The 23,144-nt window shown below is 48.8% G+C and overlaps 1 protein-coding gene across 1 annotated transcript in view; it reads right to left on the reverse strand.

Moving 5' to 3' along the window:
* MGST2 (microsomal glutathione S-transferase 2) overlaps nucleotides 1-22,933 on the reverse strand; it is a 49,651-nt gene extending 26,718 nt beyond the window's left edge. Inside the window, exon 1 of the mRNA XM_075614989.1 lies at nucleotides 22,585-22,933. The gene's annotated coding sequence lies outside the window, so the exon portion shown is untranslated. The remainder of the gene's footprint in view (nucleotides 1-22,584) is intronic.
* Between the last annotated feature and the right edge of the window lie 211 nt (nucleotides 22,934-23,144).

Raw genomic sequence — 23,144 nt, forward strand, 5'->3', positions numbered from 1 at the left:
GAGGCCCTGTGCCGCACGGGTTGCGCCCGGGTTTGCGCCGTGTGCCACCGCTTCCTGCGGGCGCAAGGGGCCGCAAACGCCCACGGCAGTGGAAGGCTGAATGGCGCCGTGAGGAGCGTGTGGGTGGGACGATGCCGCAGCCAGCCGCTTCTGCACATGTGTGGCGTCCGTCAGCGGCGCCATCACAACTGTCGTGGAACAGTTGGGCCGTTAGGAGCGGCGGCACGCCTCATATGTCAGCAGCCGGGTGTGTGGGGGGTGTGTGTGGGGGGTGCGGCGGCGATTAGGAGCGGCGCTGGCGCATGTGACAGGGGACAGGGGACGTGTGAGTGGAGCGGCGTCCATTAGGTGACGTCACTTCCGTTTCACATTTTGCCCCCCATCTATCCAGTTTTGCTCTATCAGGACTAGGTGCCACGAAAGAAATTTCACTTCAAAAAGTAAAAAACTTTATTGATGACTAACAGTGAACATCAGCAGCAGTACACTCTGACGCGTTTCGTCCAATGATGGACTTTTTCAAAGAGTGATTACCCATGCATCCTAGCGATCCTTATATAGGGGATGACGTGTCAAGATAATTATATTATCACAGGGATGGACCTTCCCCTTCACCTGCAAACTAATTAACCAATTTAAACCTATTACACATCACCACATATACACAAGGGCCGATATATGCAACAAACAACACACAATACACATATATTCTAAGAAAAGAATAAAGGAAAGAAAAAATACATTCAAAACATGGTGTTAAAAACAAGAAAACTGAATGCTCACATAATTAATATAGTAAATAAGTAATGTGATAAATGTGGATAACTGGCACAAACATGTTATTTAAATCAATTAACTATGGAATAATAAATCAGTTTAATATAACACAATTGTGAATATTATTAGTGGGCACATAAATAACAAATATAGAAATTTTGATGCATATGAAAAGGTCATTCAAATACTGCATACACAATAACAATCAGAAGACATGCATTATATTAATACTGTAACCATAAAACAATATACACCCCGAACACTCCCCACGCATAATGTCAACCAACCAAGAAGTGTTTAAGTTCCCACTCCTGGCTGATGCCAAATGGATGGAGTGTTTTCAAAGTGTATATCCAGTACATTTCTTGTCTATTCAATGTGCCTTCTCTATCGCCACCCATTACATGACGGGGAATATGCTCAATAGCTAAGTACGAAAAATTATCTATTCCACCTCTAGGGCACCTAGAAAAGTGTTTAGGCACCGGATGTGATAAATCCTTTCTTTTTATCAGACGAACATGCTCTGCAATTCGCATTTTTAATGGTCTGATAGTTCGTCCGACATATTTCTTATCACATCCACAATGTAGGAGATATATTGTAAATGTAGTATTGCAATTCAAGAAGTTCTTAATATAGTATTTTGTCTTATTATGGTCAGAAGTTATAACTTTAGTGGTATGTACATATTTGCACATGGAACAATTTCCACATGCAAAAAAACCTTTAGGTATCCCTCGTATATTAGTATATTCTGAACGAGACTGAAAAAGGCTTGGTGACAAGTGTGAAGCAAGCGTTTTGGCCTTACGGTAGGTAAACTTTGGCCCATTTTTAACAAATTCAGAAATGTCCTTTTCCAGGGACAGCGTTTGCCAATGTTATACACAATATCACATATTAGTTTTGATTGACGAATCTAATATGTGATATTGTGTATAACATTGGCAAACGCTGTCCCTGGAAAAGGACATTTCTGAATTTGTTAAAAATGGGCCAAAGTTTACCTACCGTAAGGCCAAAACGCTTGCTTCACACTTGTCACCAAGCCTTTTTCAGTCTCGTTCAGAATATACTAATATACGAGGGATACCTAAAGGTTTTTTTGCATGTGGAAATTGTTCCATGTGCAAATATGTACATACCACTAAAGTTATAACTTCTGACCATAATAAGACAAAATACTATATTAAGAACTTCTTGAATTGCAATACTACATTTACAATATATCTCCTACATTGTGGATGTGATAAGAAATATGTCGGACGAACTATCAGACCATTAAAAATGCGAATTGCAGAGCATGTTCGTCTGATAAAAAGAAAGGATTTATCACATCCGGTGCCTAAACACTTTTCTAGGTGCCCTAGAGGTGGAATAGATAATTTTTCGTACTTAGCTATTGAGCATATTCCCCGTCATGTAATGGGTGGCGATAGAGAAGGCACATTGAATAGACAAGAAATGTACTGGATATACACTTTGAAAACACTCCATCCATTTGGCATCAGCCAGGAGTGGGAACTTAAACACTTCTTGGTTGGTTGACATTATGCGTGGGGAGTGTTCGGGGTGTATATTGTTTTATGGTTACAGTATTAATATAATGCATGTCTTGTGATTGTTATTGTGTATGCAGTATTTGCATGACCTTTTCATATGCATCAAAATTTCTATATTTGTTATTTATGTGCCCACTAATAATATTCACAATTGTGTTATATTAAAATGATTTATTATTCCATAGTTAATTGATTTAAATAACAAATGTTTGTGCCAGTTATCCACATTTATCACATTACTTATTTACTATATTAATTATGTGAGCATTCAGTTTTCTTGTTTTTAACACCATATTTTTAAAGTATTTTTTCTTTCCTTTATTCTTTTTTTAGAATATATGTGTATTGTGTGTTGTTTGTTGCATATATTGGCCCTTCTGTTTGTGTGGTGACGTGTAAAAGGTTTAAATTGGTTAATTAGTTTGCAGGTGAAGGGGAAGGTCCATCCCTGTGATAATATAATTATCTTGACACGTCATCCCAAATATAAAAGTATCACTAGAATGCATGGTTAATCACTCTTTGAAAAAGTCCATCATTGAACAAAACGCGTCAGTGTACTGCTGCTGATGTTCACTGTTAGTCATCAATAAAGTTTTTTACTTTTTTCAATGCGTTGGCCGTTGGAGTTGCTGTGACCGCGGTTTATCATTTTTTCCTCGTTTGACGTCACTTCCGGCTGTAGCACGCCGACACCACGAGCAGCAAGGACAGAAGCTGCGCACATTTCAGCGTCTTGGCCAGATAGAACCGGAATCTGTGAGTACTGACCAGCTGAACGGCTTATCGCAGTACACAGGGTGGAGGTGAGGCTGACGGACACCGGATCAGTGACTTACCTTGAGGCGCCCTTCCAGGAGGTGCCTCTCTGTACTTCTACCGGACAATTTTCCTAGCCCACAACCCTGATGTGATTCCGGATGGGCTTATATAGCCTTATATTTATAATCTCTCATGAGTGGTGTCTTTCTCCATGACCAATGGACAGTATATATTGTAGCCTGGGTAGTAGCCTCGGTACACCTAGGGGTTAATCCCCATATTTTTTCACCCCAAGGTCAGACTGTGCAATGCTCAGAGAAATTGCAAAAAAAACAAGAGTTACATCTCAGGCTCTACAGGCCTCAGTTAGCATGTTAAATGTTAAAGTTCATGACAGTACAATTAGAAAAAGACTGAACAAGTATGGTTTGTTTGGAAGTGTTGCCAGGAGAAAGCCCCTTCTCTCTGAAAAGAACATGGCAGCACGGCTTAGGTTTGCTAAGTTGCATCTGAACAAACCACAAGACTTCTGGAACAATATCCTTTGGACAGACGAGACCAAAGTGGAGATGTTTGGCCATAATGCACAGCGCCACGTTTGGCGAAAACCAAACACAGCATATCAGCACAAACACCTCATACCAACTGTCAAGCACGGTGGTGGAGAGGTGATGATTTGGGCTTTTGTTGCAGCCACAGGACCTGGGAACCTTCTGTAACGCTTGCGCTACCCACAAACAAGACAAGACCCCGGTACTGAGGTGGTGATGTACGAAACCACACACCCACAGCAGCGGAGGCGTGCCTGGAAGGCGGATTGTTTAGTGTTGCCGGGTCTGGGTTGGAGAGAGTGGGTTAATCCGTATACTTGCAGGGTCCTTGGTTGGAACGAGCAGAATCGTAGAAGTCCGTTAAGCTGTGGTCTTGGATTGTAGATGTCAGAATTGTCAAAGTCCGTGAAGCCGTGATCTTGGGTGGGAGAGGTAGTCAGGAGGCGTGGGAGGCCACCGTAGGAGACTATCCCTGTCTACACGCTGACGAAGCACTTCAACAAACCACCGGACGCGGCGGCGGGAAGCAGCTTGTTTTTGTAGAGAGAGCGGACTCCGCAGTGATCACTGAGGCATACCTAGATGTGAGTTTGTGTATTTTTTTATAATAAATACATGTTATTCTTTTACTACATACTTCTCATATCCATTTTTTGGACTGGGACCTCTCACCTATGACGAGAGGGCTGGGGATTCATTGTTGAGTGCAACAACCCACTGTGAAAAATCAGGACGGGTTGAACTTATCAGAGATAGTAAAGATACCAATTGAAGACCTTTTGTTCACACAAGGCCGTGTGAGTAGTGATTTTATTCCATCATCTTATTTTGATATCCACCATTCCCTTTGCCCCACACTGTGTGTGGTTGAAAGCCTACACACCTACCAGTGTGTTGGTGTTACACTACCAAATCAGCCATTGACTCAGTATTTGTCTGAGCAGTTCTAATATTATTCATTGTGCGCTCATGTTGTATTTTGTTTTTTTCCTGTCTTGGGGATCCTGGAAAGATTCCCAGTGGTTTGAGCAGCAGACAACTGACACCGCAGTAGTGTACTGCTTATTCTGGTACATGTGGGAGTCAGTTCGATCTACGGTAGTATTATCACCGTTTATATTTCACTCTTCATCCATTAGAGAGCGCCTTAGTTTTTGTTTGTGCTGACTCCAATCAATTGAGAGAGAATTGATAATCTAATTAACTATTTTGTGTGTCTGATTTGATCAGGCAAACCCCTCCCTTAAGTGTTAGTCAAATGCATGTGATTAGGGTAAAGTCGGTGTAACTTGGCTGTGAGCCATATGGCTGTATAACATCAAAAGAGTCACATAATAAGTATCATATCTAAAGTATCATATCTAAAGTGTCTACAAGAGTTAATTTTGGAGTTGAAATTGGAGGTGAAGATTGGAGGAAGATCTGGACTCTGCATTACAACTTTTCCACTGTGAGACATTTTCTTTTAACATCTGTGATTATTTGTTCATTTTTATCTTCCATTACCTGTGAAGTCTCTCCTCCTGCATCTTACTATGCCCTCCCTACTGCTTTTTCTGTTTACTGTTTCCTCACTCCTTTGTGAATGTCTCTCTTCTCTCCAACTTCCCCACTCCCCACTGCACCATTATTTATACATCCCTCTCCCAACAACTTCTATACCCCTCAATAAAAAACCCTGACACAAATCCTCTATCTACTCCTTCCCACTGCTGGGGATCTCCCCATAGCCTGAAGTCAGACATACACACCTGATCTCACTCATGCGTCCCTGCCATCTCTTCCCCTTTAAATGGTGTTAATCTTTTCATTTAATACTGACCAGCCTTAAATCTCACCCCACAAATCAAGTATCCCAATAGCCTGCACTCATGGCTATTGTCCCACACTCAGTCACTCCTACCACACATTGTGACCAAGCACTGCCATCTACAGCACTTACTCCCTCACCTACTGTCTGTAAGTTTCCAATTAAACCTCTTAGATTGTAAGCTCTTCGGGGCAGGGATTTCCTTTCCTATTGTCTGATTTTGCTGCACTTATTGTATCATTATAATTCCCTGTACTGTATTCTTTGTGAAGCGCTGAGTACACTTTTGGCGCTATATAAATAAAGACATACAATACATTAATTCCCCTAATCAAAGATGACTTCTGTTTTCTACCCATCAATATTTCTTGTCTGTCCACAGGAGGCCAGCAGGATTACACATGAGTGGGAACCGAATGTAGGTAGGGTATTAGATCCAGAGGACTGGGAGGACATCTTCGAAGCCGCCTCAAAGACATCCATTTATATGATCATAAAAGAAAATGCATATAAGGTCCTGTACCGATGGTATCTAACTCCATTGTGGCTTTCAAAGATTTCCCCAGGATCTTCTTCTCCCATTTGCCACAGGGGGTGCGGACAATGGGCCGACTTTCTACATATGTGGTGGTCCTGCCCTAAAGTTGCTTCTCTGGGCCAAAGTACGCAGGCTGATACAGAATGTCCTATGCTTTACATGGAGGCTGAACCCATTGTCATGTTTATTACATTTAACATCCAAGACCTAGACAAACACACAAACAAACTAATCTCTAATATAGTGACAGAAACAAGGTGTACCAGAGCCCAACATTGGAAAAAAGCAAACCTCCCCTCAATGATATACATCAAAGGCAAAATTTGGTCTGTACTCCAAATGGAGAAACACTCCACGATAACTACCCTGCTAAAAGTTTACAATGAGATTAGTGTGGAATGGTACTGGAACAACTCACTGTTGCAATATTCCTAGATTTTGCAAAGGTTTTTGATACTGTTGATCATGTTATCTTGCTTAACAAACTCAAGTTCTCTGGAATAGGGAAGCATGATTTAAGCTGGTATCATTCCTACCTATCAGATAAATCCCAACACGTGTCTCTCAGGCTCTAACTCCAACCCCTTGGATATTACCTGTGGTGTCCAGCAAGGCTCTGTTCTGGGGCCCCTACTCTTCTCAGTGTTCATCAATGATCTTCCTACAGTTGTAAGGGAGCTTCAATACACATGTACTGTATGCAGATGACACAATTATACAGTATATGCACACAGCCCTAACCTCCCTGACCTTCGACACGTACTTCAATCTGACATTTTGAGACTTGAAAATTGGATTTCCCAAAACAAACTGTTTTTAAACACTGACAAGACTAACAATGGAATTTGGGACCAAGGCTACATTTCTAAAGCTTCCAATGAATAAGCTCCAGATCAAAACCAACTCTAATACTATCCTATCCCCTGTTACTAGTTTCAAATATTTGGGCATATGGTTTGACTCCCATGTAACATTTGGGTTGCACATTGATACCCCGACATCCAAAACCTATGCCAAACTAGGTGTACTATATAGGAACAAATCCTCCCTAAGTCTGCTGGTCAGAAAGCGCATCGCACAGAAGATGCCGATGCCAATTATAGACTATGGGCACATAGTCTATGGCACGGCACCCCAAACTCACCTTGGCAAACTTGATACCCTATACAACTCAATATGCCGCTTTGTCCTCCAATGCAATAACAACACACATCACTCCGAAATGCTCAAAGAACTAGTGTAGGTGCAAAGTTCATTTTTCCTGTCTTGCCTTCAAATACTTTCAGGGCAAACTACCCTCATATCTGAACAAGCTCCTCCCCCCTACCACGTGCAGCACTTCTCATTTGAGATCTGACTAAAAAAGACTGTTCATGGTCCCAAGGTTCAACAAAGTATCCGACCGCTCCTCCTTCTCTTAGGCTAGGGCCCCACTGCACGCGCTGGCGCGCCAGCCTTGCATTCTGGTGGCGCGAGCTGCGGTCTGTAGGGAGCATTTTTTTGTGTCGGCGGCGTGGTCAAAACATGCCAGGTGGGCGGGGCCATGACCGGGTGGGCGGGGCCATGATGGGGTGGGCGGGGCCATGACGGGGGCAAGGGTACTGTGCGAGAAACGCCACTTAAATGTATTATTTCTACATGTTATAAGTGCAATCTGCCATATAACATTTTCCATTTTTTTAACATGGATTGTGAAAAATATGACGTTTCGATCAGCTTTTCAAGTGTTCCAAAAGTCTTACTTCTGAGCAGCAAAACAAGAAATATCATAGCACAGTATATACAAACAGACTGCATTTGTTAAAGGTGCAATGCCCTTTTGTTCACACACACACACACCTCGTAACACCCCCTCTCCCCCCCCCTCCCTACCAGCTGCCAGGTACAAGACGGAAGAGCAGCAGTGTGGAGCAGAGGCTAAGGTCCCGCTGATTGGCTCTCTGGCGCACCACGTGACGCGTCGCCGCTCGGGATCACAATTCTGCTGTATCCCCTGCAGTGCGCAGTGAGCCTGGATGCGAGGAGGCACTAGGGACATCTAGGGAGGAGGTAAGGGGCTGGTGAGAGGTGCACGTACAGTCACGCGAGCCGCCAGCTGCACTGGGGACCTAGCGTTACCGTGCACCTCACAACTGGAACAATCTACCGGAGACTCTCACTGCCGCCACCAGTCTTAAGTTCTTTCAAAAGTAAAGCTGTCTCAAATTTTAATCTGGTCTGTAACTGTTAAATATGCCTACAATATATATTATCTTTAACTGCATGCAATGTCTTGTATATACAGTAATGTATAACACTGTTCACTTAATGTAACTATGTTTTTGTAACCATGTATTTGTCATCATAACTCTGTGCCCAGGACATACTTGAAAATGAGAGGTAACGTTCAATGTATTACTTCCTGGTAAAACATTTGATAAATAAAGAATAATAATATTATGTTCTCCTTTCAACACAGAGTAATCTGCATAAAAAAAATGATCAGAAGTCCACCACATTTTTTATGATCTCAATTTGGTTGTCCATCTGAGCCCGGGGCTTTGAAAGACATAAATTCTTTAATTCCCAGAGCTATTTCTTTTCTTGATATCTCTCTGTTCATGATATCTCCTATCTTTCTTTTTCAATGTATTCAAAATACTGTAGGAGTCCACCTTGTGGCTGAAAGTGGGAGTGCCTTGTTTAAAATTGTTCTTTACATTATAAATCTCATAGTAATATTGTTTTGTCTTTTAGTTGTGTAAGGATGTGCATATATATATCTAAAGGTTCCGCGCTGTCAATCACAAAGGCAGCGCCATATTATTCATTCTGTCAGCAAGGTCACTGTGTACAAGTTGGGCTGCGCATGCGCGAGAGAAGCGCGCGAAGGGCAACCAATCTGTGGAGACTTTGGGGGTTTGAACTCTGAACTCCGAACTGCGAGAGAGTCAGCTGAGGCTGAGGACCAATCGGGTGCGAGACTCTGTATAGAGGAACCGGATGCGTGTGGGCGGTGGGTCATAGCAGAGAGGGAGGTGAAGGAGGAGGTTGGCGGAACCTCGTGTGCGCGAGCGGAGGGTCAGTGACCCGTCCGCTTAGGTGAAAGGTATTCGCCCGGCCCGAGGAGTATTCCCCTGTCATCGTAGGGTGCTGTTTTGTAAGGACGGCCTTAGTTGGTAGGGACATTTCCCATTAGTGTGATTTGGCTGCGGAGCTGCGGCCGCCATCTTGGATTGGATACAGACGGCGCTGCAGCAAGGAGTGACGGCGAAAGGCTGGAGCAACGCTAGGACCCTGCGTGGAGTGTGATGGTCATCGCAGTGACCGGAAGGTATCATTGTTTACAAGTGCACCTACACCGGTCACCAGGCGCTGATCCCGCCTCCCACTAACTAATTGGGCCAACTGTGCAAATCCTATGGTACCATACCTATACTGGTTATAAGACATACTCCTAGGGAGAGTGGCAGAGCCACCTATGTACAGGACATTATCCCTAATAAGGTGTGGCCGAGCCACGGTGTGTGTGTGTGTAATGTTATATGTTTATTCTGCAGATCATTTGTTCTTTATGCATGATATATAAAAGGTTGCTGTTGCATAATGCTGTTGTGATGTTCTTGCTCAGGGTATAATCTCTATCATGGGGATCCTGGGCAAGTGGAGGCGCTGCACCGCGATTAATAAAGGTATGACCCCAGGCTCCCAAATAGCGGAGGCTCAGAGCTCCTGAGGACACAGGTACATGCACCACAGTAGTTCCTTATTGCAGGCGTTCACAAAAAGGGCTACATTTGGAGGCGCTGCTGAGATCTTAGACCTGGGGTGCCCCCACATTTTTTGGTCTCTATTGTGTAACCAACCCGCATCATGTCGGTGCCCTCGGCGCTCGAGGTGCGCAAGTGGGCCCAACGGCGCGGGATTCCCTTGAACCGTGTTTTCGCGCTGGGCCATGTCCCCGCCATGATCTCGTTAGGCACAGTGACCGAGCAGGTCCGAAAGCTCCCTCTCCTGGACAATGCCCAAGTACAAGACCATTTTTATGACCGCGACCAGACCTGGCGCCGGATCTTGTATGCCACTGAACAAGATATATGCCCCGAGGCTTTGCCCCGTATACTGCTGCTGCCCGAGGCCCCGGGGGTGCGCTGTCCCATAGTCCAGGCGGACACCCCTGTGCCCCATGCCACTTCCACCCCCCGGAGAGAGTATACCCCCACCGTTGGCGCCGCGACGGGAGGCCCCGACCACTCCCCTGACCGTGGCCTGCACCCTCGCTGGCCCGCAGCCCTGAGCCTAGGCTCCTCATCTACCCCGTCCGGCCTGCGGGCTGGCCTCAACCGACTTAGCCTATCAAGATTGGACGCTCACCCTGCCGTTGGGGATAGCTTACCGGGAGACACCTCTTTTCCCGCCCTAGCCGCCGCTATCCACAATACCACCCAGTCGCTCCAGTACAGGAAGTTAAAGGCCTTCTCCGGTGAGAAACCCACGCCCCAAGGGGAAGTAGGGATAGAGGACTGGTTGGATCATACCGAACAGGTACTGCTTGAATGGACCTGCACGGACGCGGTCCGCAGACAGCGCATCGTCGAGTGCCTACGACCCCCCGCGTCCCACATGGTGCACTACTACCGTGATGACAACCCGGAAGCTGATGCAGCAGATCTCATCTACTGCCTAACCAAGGCGTATGGAGCTCCGGTGGACATGTACACTTTGATGTCAAAATTTCATGCGTTAGCCCAGAAGGAAGGGGAAATGGTATCCGATTTTCTCAGGCGACTACACCTGGATCTTTGGAATATGGTGAGGAAAGGCGTGTTGCCAAGGAAAGAAGCCAACGGAATACGTACCACTCAGTTGCTGAGGGGCCTCCTACCCCTACACCCCGTGTCGGTGCGGGTCAGTAGCTGCATAACGCCCGGACAAGCCCTGTCGTTTCACGACTTAATGGATCGGGTCCAAGCGCACGAGATGGTGTTGTTAGGGCGTGACTTAGCCACCGGGAAGAAGCCACCGCCCGGGGGTAAAGAAGCCAAGAAAGTGGACCCAAAGCCCGACGTGCCCGAACCTGGGGATCCCGATTCCGAGGATGCCCCTACCCCAGTGACACCCAGACCTCGTCCCCCGACTGGGCGAAGTCCCCCAACCAGGAGAGACGAAGCTTACCTCAGCCAAATGCAGTGTTACGCATGTGGAAAGATGGGACATTTACGGGCCCACTGCCCCACCTCGCGGAGGACGTCGTCCCGACCGGCGCAATCGATGCCGTGCCAACCCCTGGAGGATGAAAAGGTGTTGCCGCCCTCTCAGAGCTCCCGAATTGGCCCCGCCTCCATTGTTCGCGTAGTTATCGAAGGCATCTACGCCGCCGCATTGTTGGATACGGGTTCTCAAGTAACCATCGTATACCGGCCCTTCTACGACCAACATCTCCACCGACTGCCGTTGTTATCTGCGGATTGCCATGCGACTACGGGGATTGAGTCATGAAGATTACCCCATAGACGGAGTAGTAAAGGTGCAGTTAGATATTCTCCAGCTGAATACTGGTAAACATCACCCAATGGAAGTGGAGGCCTTAGTGTGCCCCGAACCTCAGGACCACCCCAGCGCCCCAATCATCTTGGGGACCAACGCTGACATTGTGCGCGCGGTGTTCCGCCAGTTTTTGCAAGAAGCGGGAGAAGCCCCACTGCTGGCCTTAGCGGCCTGTCCCGCCCTCCAAGAGGTCTGCGGTAGAATTGCGGCTGAAGAAGAGTATGGCGTCCTTTACAGTCAAGAATGGGGACTGACTCAAATTCCCCCGGGGGAAGGACGAATGATGGTCGCCGCTTGTCGCTACCCCCGACGACGGTTGGAGGATCAACTCTTCACCGTGGAAAGTGTGGCCCAGGACGAACAACGTTTGGGGTACAAAGTACTAGCCTCTGTCAAGGAATGGCCCGGGAAGATTCCGAGGCGCACCTGGGTGTACGTGCAGAATATATCCCCGTACCCCATGACTATCGACAGGCGGCAGACGCTGGGAAGGATATACCCTGTAACTCCTGAGGAGAAGGTTTCGACGGGACCATCTAGGTGCCCACCTAATACCGTCGAGTCAGCGTTGGAATTTGACTTCGGCGACTCGCCACTCCCGGATGTATGGAGGAAGAGGCTGCTGAACGAGCTACACGACCGAAGGAGTGTGTTCTCCACTGGTGATATGGACGTGGGTTGCAGTCGCAGCGCCCACCATACCATCCGAATGAGCGACGCTACCCCCTTCCGGGAGCGCTCCCGCCGGCTTGCCCCCAGGGATGTTGACGAAGTGAGGGGATTAATCGACGAGATGGAAACGGCTGGCATCGTGCAGGAATCTCGGAGCCCTTACGCCTCACCCATTGTGGTAGTCCGCAAGAAGAACGGGACGGTCCGTCTATGTGTGGATTACAGAACTCTGAATACCCGTACTATTCCCGATCAGTACACACTGTCCCGAATCGAGGACCTCCTGAACGCTCTGACGGGAAGCAAATGGTTCAGTGTGCTCGACCTCAGGTCCGGATATTATCAAGTGCCCATGGGCCAGGAAGACCAAGAAAAAACGGCCTTCATCTGTCCATTAGGGTTTTACCAATTTACCCGCATGCCGCAAGGGATCTGCGGTGCCCCGGCCACGTTCCAGAGACTAATGGAAAAAACCCTCGGAGACCTTAACCCGCGAGAGTGCTTAGTGTACCTGGACGACATTATCGTGTTCGGGCGGACTCTAGAGGAGCACTCCGAGAGACTGATGAAGGTGCTGGATAGACTTCAGGGGGAGGGTCTCAAACTGTCGCTGGACAAATGCAAATTCTGTCGGTCCTCTGTGACGTATGTGGGTCATATTGTATCGGCTGATGGGGTATCCACCGACCCAGGGAAGATAGAGGCGGTGGTGAATTGGCCTAGACCTCAAAATGTTCAAGAGTTGCGGTCCTTCTTGGGGTTTTGTGGCTATTATCGGCGGTTCGTAGAGAGCTATTCCAGTAAGGCCAAGCGACTGAATGATCTTCTAAAGGTGTATCCGGGAGAAACCGGGAGAAAAGGAATCTCGGCGAAGACACCCTTTGGGAAGACATGGACTCCAGAATGTGAACAGGCCTTCAAGAACTTAAAGGCCAGCCTCACTCAGGCTCCCGTCTTGGCCTACGCGGACCCCGACAGAGACTATGTTCTACATGTCGATGCTAGCCTCAGCGGATTAGGAGCGGTTTTGCATCAGAAGTATGAGACCGGGCTGCGTCCGGTGGCCTATGCGAGCCGAAGCTTAACCCCTAGCGAGCAGAATTACCTGGTCCATAAACTGGAATTCTTGGCGCTAAAATGGGCTGTGGTAGATAAGCTGCATGACTACCTATATGGGGTACAGTTCGAAGTACGCACGGATAACAATCCCATGACCTATATCAATACGTCTGCCAAATTGGACGCCACAGGACATCGGTGGTTAGCTGCTCTAGCCAATTACAGGTTCAACCTTAAATACAAACCCGGACCCACCAACATAGGTGCCGACGCCCTGTCTCGTCGACCTGGCCTTCAATCCACCCCTGATGAGGAAGTTTGGGAAGAGATACCGGGTCCCGGGATTCGTGCCCTCTGCTCCGTGGCTGCAGTAGTCGACGACCACGTGGCATTCTCGGAATTACGGGTTGTTGACTCGTTGGGATGTCATTCGCGGGCTATTCCTCGGGCCTATCAGGGTCGAGAAGGGATGAATATCACTGACGATAATATCATCTCGTGGAGGGATCTAGTGCATTATCAAACACAAGACCCCATAGTGGAGCTAGCACGTCAAGCGGTACAACAAGATAACCCTTCTATACTGAAGCGAGCCCCCAAAGATTTGGTGAAACTCCTGTCAAATGAGTTTGGGAAGTTCGAAATGGACAATTGTTTGTTATATCGGGTGATACCTTATCATAACCATCCCGATCGGCGTCAGCTGTTTTTGCCGGAACGTTTGAGAACCCTAGTCCTCCGGGCCCTTCACGATGACCATGGTCACCTGGGCATTGACAAGACATTTGGGCTACTACAGGATAGGTTCTATTGGCCGAGAATGAGGGAGTCCGTGGAGCAACATTGTCGGAGGTGTAATCGCTGTTTACAAAGAAAGACACTGCCCACCAGGGCGGCTCCTATGGCACACTTGAAAAGCTCGGGTCCAATGGATTTGGTGTGTATGGATTTTCTCTGTATCGAGCCCGACAATCGGGGAGTTAGTAATGTTCTAGTGAACACTAACCACTACACTAGGTACGCCCAAGCGTTCCCTACGAAAGACCAGAAGGCCGTAACGGTGGCCCGAGTACTATGGGAGAAATATTTCATTCACTATGGGTTGCCGAATCGTCTTCACTCTGATCAGGGCAGAGACTTTGAGAGTACACTGATACGGGAGTTGCTCACACTACTGAACATTGCCAAGTCGCGTACTACCCCGTACCACCCCGAAGGGGATGCTTTGCCTGAACGGTTCAATCGCACTTTGTTAGATATGTTAGGAACTCTGACGAGCCCGCAAAAGACGGAGTGGAGTAAACACGTCGAGGCATTGGTACATGCGTATAATTGTACCCGACATGAGTCCACTGGGTATACCCCGTATTTTTTGATGTTCGGAAGAGAAGCCCGGTTACTGGTGGATGTGCGCCTGCGGATATCTACCGATGGGGTATCCAATAGAACGCATTTCCGATATGTCCAGCGACTAAAGGACAGTTTACAGTTGGCCTATAAATTGGCTGAACGGACGAAATAAAAGGCGCTACGATCACAAAGTACGTCATAAGGAAATTCACCCCGGAGATGCGGTCCTCTTACGCAACTTAGGTGTTCCTGGGAAGCATAAATTGGCAGACCGGTGGCGGGAGGGTGTGTATGAGGTGGAGTCACAAATGCCTGGTCTTCCTGTGTACCGGATCAAGGATTCTGAATGCCGCGTAAAAGTGTGGCATAGGAATCATCTGCTTCCCATACCTCGAGTAGGGACGGACGAATTGGAAGTCCCAGCCACGCCCATAGATGGAGGAGTTGAACACACAGAGGATGGCCCAGAGACTGTAAAAATTGCCACCTCTGAGGATCCAATGGAAGGAACCTCTCAAAGGGACCTTCCGGCCGCGGAGGCATCTCCCGAAGGAGCCACGGGTAAAGAGCCTCTTGGCCCGAACATTGACCCTTTGACTCCCACGAGTCAGCCCCTAGACCCTCGAAGTCCATGTTTCACACCCCAAAGAGACAGTACTAATGTTGGAAACCCCTCAAGGGTAGAGATGGAAGCACCAGTTGAGACTGGATACTCTGCAGAGGAAGCAGAGGAGAATCAACCCCGGCGAAGTCAAAGAGCCTGTCAGCCTCCCATGCGAATGGCATATGATCAATTTGGGGCACCCCATTATGAGGCTCAGCAGTGGGCTCGGCATAGGATGCAAGCTATGATGGTACTGTTTAACGAAATGTGTAACCTAATCTAGGACTGAGAGGGTTGTGTAAATAGTTAAATATATATATGTGGTTTATGTAGTCCAGCGGGGACGTTGGATTCTGGAGAGGGGAGAATGTAAGGATGTGCATATATATATCTAAAGGTTCCGCGCTGTCAATCACAAAGGCAGCGCCATATTATTCATTCTGTCAGCAAGGTCACTGTGTACAAGTTGGGCTGCGCATGCGCGAGAGAAGCGCGCGAAGGGCAACCAATCTGTGGAGACTTTGGGGGTTTGAACTCTGAACTCCGAACTGCGAGAGAGTCAGCTGAGGCTGGGGACCAATCGGGTGCGAGACTCTGTATAGAGGAACCGGATGCGTGTGGGCGGTGGGTCATAGCAGAGAGGGAGGTGAAGGAGGAGGTTGGCGGAACCTCGTGTGCGCGAGCGGAGGGTCAGTGACCCGTCCGCTTAGGTGAAAGGTATTCCCCCGGCCCGAGGAGTATTCCCCTGTCATCGTAGGGTGCTGTTTTGTAAGGACGGCCTTAGTTGGTAGGGACATTTCCCATTAGTGTGATTTGGCTGCGGAGCTGCGGCCGCCATCTTGGATTGGATACAGACGGCGCTGCAGCAAGGAGTGACGGCGAAAGGCTGGAGCAACGCTAGGACCCTGCGTGGAGTGTGATGGTCATCGCAGTGACCGGAAGGTATCATTGTTTACAAGTGCACCTACACCGGTCACCAGGTGCTGATCCCGCCTCCCACTAACTAATTGGGCCAACTGTGCAAATCCTATGGTACCATACCTATACTGGTTATAAGACATACTCCTAGGGAGAGTGGCAGAGCCACCTATGTACAGGACATTATCCCTAATAAGGTGTGGCCGAGCCACGGTGTGTGTGTGTAATGTTATATGTTTATTCTGCAGATCATTTGTTCTTTATGCATGACTAGCTGAGAGACCCGGCGTTGCCCGGGATGTAATTTTGGGGGGGCGTACGACAGGGTTAGGCTTCCCCCCCCCCCCTTGACAGCTAGGTGGGTGACTGAGTTGACTGAGTGTGTGGGTGACTGGGTGGGTGTGTGACACTTGACTAAGTGGGTGGGTGGGTTTGACTTTGGGTCGGTGGGTGGGTGACTTTGGGTCGGTGGGTGGGTGACTTTGGGTCGGTTTGACTTTGGGTCGGTGGGTGTGTGACTTTGGGTCGGTGGGTATGTGACTTTGGGTCGGTGGGTGGGTGACTTTGGGTCGGTTTGACTTTGGGTCGGTGGGTGGGTGACTTTGGGTCGGTGGGTGACTTTGGGTCGGTGGTTGGGTGGGTGAGTTGGGTCGGTGGGTGGGTGAGTGGGAGACTGACTGGGTGGGTGAGTGGGAGACTGACTGGGTGGGTGAGTGGGAGACTGACTGGGTGGGTGAATGGGTGACTGGGTGGGTGGGTGACTGACACTTGACTGACTGGGTGGGTGAGTGACTGACTGGGTGGGTGAGTGGGTGACTGACTGGGTGGGTGAGTGGGTGACTGACTGGGTGGGTGAGTGGGTGAGTGACTGGGTGGGTGAGTGGGTGAGTGACTGGGTGGGTGAGTGGGTGACTGACTGGGTGGGTGAGTGGGTGACTGACTGGGTGGGTGAGTGGGTGACTGACTGGGTGGGTGAGTGAGTGACTGACTGGGTGGGTGAGTGGGTGACTGACTGGGTGGGTGAGTGGGTGACTGACTGGGTGGGTGAGTGGGTGACTGACTGGGTGGGTGGGTGAGTGGGTGACTGACTGGGTGGGTGAGTGGGTGACTGACTGGGTGGGTGAGTGGGTGACTGACTGGGTGGGTGACTGGGTGACTGGCTGAATGGGTGACTGAATGGGTGGGTGACTGGGTGACTGAGTGGGTGGGTGACTGAGTGGGTGGGTGACTGAGTGGGTGGGTGGGTGACTGGGTGAAAGTGGGTGACTGGGTGAAAGTGACTGGGTGGGTGACTGGGTGGGTGTGTGGGTGGGTGACTGGGTGGGTGTGTGGGTGGGTGACTGGGTGGGTGACTGAGTGGGTGACTGGGTGGGGTTGTGGGTGACTGAGTGAGTGAGTGGGTGGGTGACTGAGTGAGTGGGTGGGTGACTGAGTGAGTGGGTGGGTGACTGAGTGAGTGGGTGGGTGACTAAGTGAGTGGGTGGGTGACTGAGTGAGTGGGTGACTGAGTGGGTGGGTGACTGAGTGGGTGGGTGACTGAGTGGGTGGGTGACTGAGTGAGTGAGTGGGTGGGTGGGTGACTGGGTGGGTGAAAGTGACTGGGTGGGTGTGTGGGTGACTGGGTGACAGTGCGTGGGTGGGAGACGGTGTGTGACTTACCTTGACCCCGTGGCATCTGGCTGGGGCAGGAGGTGAGTTCGGGAAGCTGGGGGGGGTGGGGGCAAGAGTGGCAGGAGTCCCGCGCCGCGCTTCCCCTCTCCGGTAGCGGCGCACGTGATGGGGAGAGCAGGAGGCCCGGCCCGCGCTTCCCCTCTCCGGTAGCGGCGCACGTGATGGGGAGAGCAGGAGGCCCGGCCCGCGCTTCCCCTCTCCGGTAGCGGCGCACGTGATGGGGAGAGCAGGAGGCCCGGCCCGCGCTTCCCCTCTCCGGTAGCGGCACGTGATGGGGAGTCCCGCGCCGCGCTTCCCCTCTCCGGTAGTGGCACGTGATGGGGAGTCCCGCGCCGCGCTTCCCCTCTCCGGTAGCGTCACACGTGATGGGGAGTCCCGCACCGCGCTTCCCCTCTCCGGTAGCGGCGCACGTGATGGGGAGAGCAGGAGGCCCGGCCCGCGCTTCCCCTCTCCGGTAGCGGCGCACGTGATTTGGAGTCCCGCGCCGCGCTTCCCCTCTCCGGTAGCGTCACACGTGATGGGGAGAGCAGGAGGCCCGCTTCCTCCACGGCGCACGGTGAGGGTGATGGTGCTGCTGGGGATGTTGCGGAGCGTGGGGATTTGGGTGAGGTGGGGAGGGGGGAGAGAGTGAGGGGCACCGGGAGAGGAGGGCGCCGGGAGAGGAGGGGCACCGGGAGAGGAGGGGGGGGGTGTGTGGAAGGTGAGCTGCGGTCCAACTGACGGGGGAGAGTGTGTGTCCCTGTGTGTGTGTGTCCCTGTGTGTTTGTGTCCCTGTGTGTGTGTCCCTGTGTGTGTGTGTGTGTGTCCCTGTGTGTGTGTCCTTTGGCCGTCACTCCGCCTCAGGCCAATGAGAGGTGTGCGGGGGCGGCCCAAGGGACCAATGAGATTTCCCCTAGGGACACCGGACATCCAGGCAGGCAAACATACAGTGCTTTCACTAATATAGTATAAGATATATAAAAGGTTGCTGTTGCATAATGCTGTTGTGATGTTCTTGCTCAGGGTATAATCTCTATCATGGGGATCCTGGGCAAGTGGAGGCGCTGCACCGCGATTAATAAAGGTATGACCCCAGGCTCCCAAATAGCGGAGGCTCAGAGCTCCTGAGGACACAGGTACATGCACCACAGTAGTTCCTTATTGCAGGCGTTCACAAAAAGGGCTACAGTTGTTTAACAATCCTGTAACATATTTTTGGGTTAAAGCTACTCCTATTAACATGTCTTACTCACTGTGGGTTGTTACATACATTTCTGGCTCCCTCTGTCCCACAGCAGAGATATTGCAACAGCTGAGTCAGACAAAGCAAGAAATGAATCAATGTGCAATAAAAATAGCAAAGCTTATATCTCGGGAAGCAGGGGTCTCCAGAGCTGTAATTGATGCCGTTCAGCTCAGGAAACAGGTCAGAATAGAACAATGGTGCTCAAAGTGCTGTATGTGTGCTTCTGAAGGGAGGGAGACACTGGGTATTAAGGTATTGTGTATTAGTATACTCAGTCCATAATAATGGGGGTGGGGGCACCAGGAAGCCCTGAAGGTTGGGGAAGTTGTCCTAGGACACCCTCCTTCACCTCATTGGGATAGCCCCTTAAGAGTACTCACAGTCTGTTCACCTCCAGAGTCTCCCTTCCAATGCGTGCTGCTATGTAAACGAATTCCAGAGATGTAGGTGTGTAGCGCACAGCATCCAACAGAGAACAGGTCTGGCAAAAACTTTCTTTATTGGCAAGGCATAAAAAGAGGGGCGAAACCCTTCAACGCGTTTCGTGCAAAGCACTTTGTCATGCTACACACCTACATCTCAGCTCAGGAAACACCCTGCTTTCCACCTAGTATTAACAAAAAGAAAAAATAAAGCCTAGGTGGAAACACATGTTTAAGAACTGGCAAGCTTTGTGCTGCAAACGCAGAAATGAGTGGGTAGATATGATATTTGTAGCAGCTGTACAATAGTTGCAGTTTCCAAAGTGTGATGAGCTTGTTTGTTTTACAATATCTGTGCATTCATTTTAATAACTTTAGAATAATAACTTAATGTAGTGATTTTCTTCCAATGGGACTAAAAGAGCTTCATAATTACAAAAAAAAAACACAAACCTATCAAGTGATAAAAGAAACCAAACAAGATACAACATTAGCATGAACAGAATACATCATGGAAAGATAAGTATTAAATGCTGGAAAGGTTTTGATTCACCTTTAAGACCCATCTTAAAAACTCACCTCCTCAAGGCTACGATTATACCAGATGCCGCTGAGTGGCAGTGCGATCCGGTGACGTCACCCTCACGCTGCCGCCGAGCGGCATCATGATCAAAGAGAGGAGGCAGTGAGAGGAGGCAAGGGGGCGTGGCCGTGAGCGGTTCGCTCTCATTGGTGCGCACGTCGCTACAGGTTTGTGTACATTCATTTTTTTTTGTATCTTGTTTTTGAGCCGCGCAGCGACATGCAACGCGATGCCACCGGCGTTTTAGGTATAAATCACGGCCTAACTAAGCATATGGTAGCTCCGTGGCTGATACAATACACCTCAGACATCGGACCTGGGCCCCTTGCAGATGCACTTACCAGAACTCCCTCCTACTGTCTCTGTACATTATGATTGCAAGCTCTTTGAGGCAGGGACTATTTTTCCTAAATGTCACTTTTATGTCTGAGGCATTTCTTCCCATGTTATTTGTATTATTTGTTATTTACTGTATATGACTGTCACGTGTATTACTGCTGTGAAACGCCATGTACATTAATGGCGCTATATAAATAAAGATGTGCATATATACAAGTCTGATTTTTTTCCCCAACTTATATTTTATTACTTTTTAGCAAACATAAAAGAGGAGAGGGAGGGGGGATACAGAAAATAAGAAGGGGGGTGGGAGGAGGAGAATAGGGGGACGCCTCCAGATTGGTCTCCACGCAGGGAGCCTACAATCAATTGTAACAAGGAGAGAAGAAAAAACGAAGCACTGGTTCCACTAAGACAAAAGTTAACACAGAGGTGCGTTCCCACAATAAAAATTTAATGGATCAAACGTACAAAAAACAGAACACCTACGCGTTTCGGGCTTATGGCCCTTTCACTTTCCTGTTCATCCACCACAACGGAGGCACGGTACACCCCAGGAGCTGTGACTTATCAGGCTCTACAATTGCGTGAGTAACACTCTACATTGAGCCTTTTTCACTCTCCTTTTCCTAAGTGGCTGCAAGGATTTTGTTTGTCGCCCCATGTGTATACCATGATGTTGTACTAACGCTGGACACTGGCAGGTGTATACTGTCCTTACTTCAGTGCATGTGGGACTTTATTTTCCAGTTACTCATCTAACAGGTACATGGGTGCTACCTTACATTCCAGCCTTATTTTTGCTTTCTCTGGAGGGGTAATCCGCTGTATACTTAAAGACACCATCCATGTTTGCTGAGAATTTTTGTTTAGAGCACAATGCAACTTATTTTTCCATATACAATCAATTGTACATTTACAAAGACTCATATTCATTTCTAAGCCGTCGTGGTAGAGAACGGTCAGGTCCAGTCTCTCTGTCTAAGTCAAGTTGGATTTTGCCATACATATGCCTCCCAGGGTTCCCGGGTTGTCAGGAATGTGTTCTATCTATCGTAGATTAGGCTAGTAAGTCTCTCCATAGTCATTATATGACGCATTTTGTGTTTCACAGTTGCGATGGGTGGGGTGTCATTCTGCTTCCAATATCATGCGATCATTACTTTGGCTGCCGACAGGATTTGTGTTATGTGATCTGCCTTCCTCTCCAGGCCCTCTATTGGTTTTAATAGAAGCACAGCTCCCATGTCCCAAGTCAGATCCAATCCTAATACCCCTTTTATTAATCTTCTAATCTTTCCCCAGAAAAGAATTATCTTGGGACAGGACCACCATATATGCTTGAACGTGACTATTTGTCCGCAATTACGCCAACACAGAAGAGGTTAATGGTAAGAATGAGTGCAGTCGGGCCGGGGTGTAGTACCATCTATGTAAGACTTTTAACTTAGTTTCTCTAACCGCTAAGCAACGAGATGCTCTGGCTATTCATTCATATATTTCCTCCCAGTCCCCGTCTACAAGAGAATGACCTATATCACTTTCCCAGTCTGAGGTGTTTTTACTTGTTTGCCCTCTGTAGTGTTTTATTAGAATCTGGTAAAATTGAGCAATTGTTCCTTTGTGATATTCGCCATTTATTAACCATCACAGTATAAATTGAATCTCTCGCCTCTGAGTGTCAGAGACCCATAATGTAACAAACCATTGGCTCCTCCCCCCATCCAGGAACCTAAACTTTTCCATAACCTAAAAAAAGATTTAAACATATGTAGCCCTCTTTCCCTCTAGTTTGAAGGGTCTACTAGTGCTGGCGGTACCTGTCGGCTCACAGGGATCTGAGCCTCCGCTACTGGGAGCCTGGGGTAGCAAATATACTGAGTGGCAGCGCCTCCACCTGCACGGGATCCCAATTGCCTGGGATAACCCTGGGCAAGAACTATTAATAACAGTCCACAGATTATAATTATAATCTTTACTGTGAGCAATAACCATGAACCACATACAGGCAATAGCAATACTAATGGTTACAGCTACACCTCGCCGCGCAGAGTGTTGTCCCACCACCGTGTATCCCCAAACTGTGTTCACAGTACCAGAGGTGTGTCCCTTGGTCACTTCACCCAATAAGTGTCCCCAAAAGATGCCCACCCCTCTAGGTGTGATCAGTGCCTTATTATACCGGTGTTAGTGCACGTTTTATGAACGGTACCTGCCGGATGTGTCCACACCCGGGCGAGAAAACGATGAGAAACAGGGGATCCGCCAATCTAACGATATCCTTCGCTGGATGGGATGTCTCCCTCTGGAGTGACCGCTGCAAGGCTGGTCGCTCCCTCTCTTGCAGTCTGGTGCCAGACTGTAGTAGCAATAGTTCAAAGGAAAACGCTGTGGCCCTAAGCTGGCTAATCACTAAAAGGGCAGAATCCCTAACTGAAGGGGGTATCCCTAAAGCACCCACAATCTAGGGTGAGTTGGGGCCTAACTGGGGCCTAGGGGATCTCTGGCTTAGTGCAGAGGGTCACAGACCCATGCACCTATACAACCTCTCCTAGCTGTGTCCCAGCTCCAACTGCCAGCAAGCCCTCAGAGCACCAACTGTAACAACTGCCTCAGCAGGGAATCCTAATACTCCATTGGCCAGGCCTAGTCACCTGACTCCGCAGCCCTGAGGCCTTTTGGGGGCTGTAGTCCCCGCGGAACCCTTTTATCATTGAAGCCGCGTGCGCTACCTATAACGGCTGCCGCAACGCTCCCTGCGCATGCGCGAAC

This window comes from Ascaphus truei, chromosome 1, assembly GCF_040206685.1.
Source record: "Ascaphus truei isolate aAscTru1 chromosome 1, aAscTru1.hap1, whole genome shotgun sequence".
Lineage (NCBI taxonomy): Eukaryota > Metazoa > Chordata > Amphibia > Anura > Ascaphidae > Ascaphus > Ascaphus truei.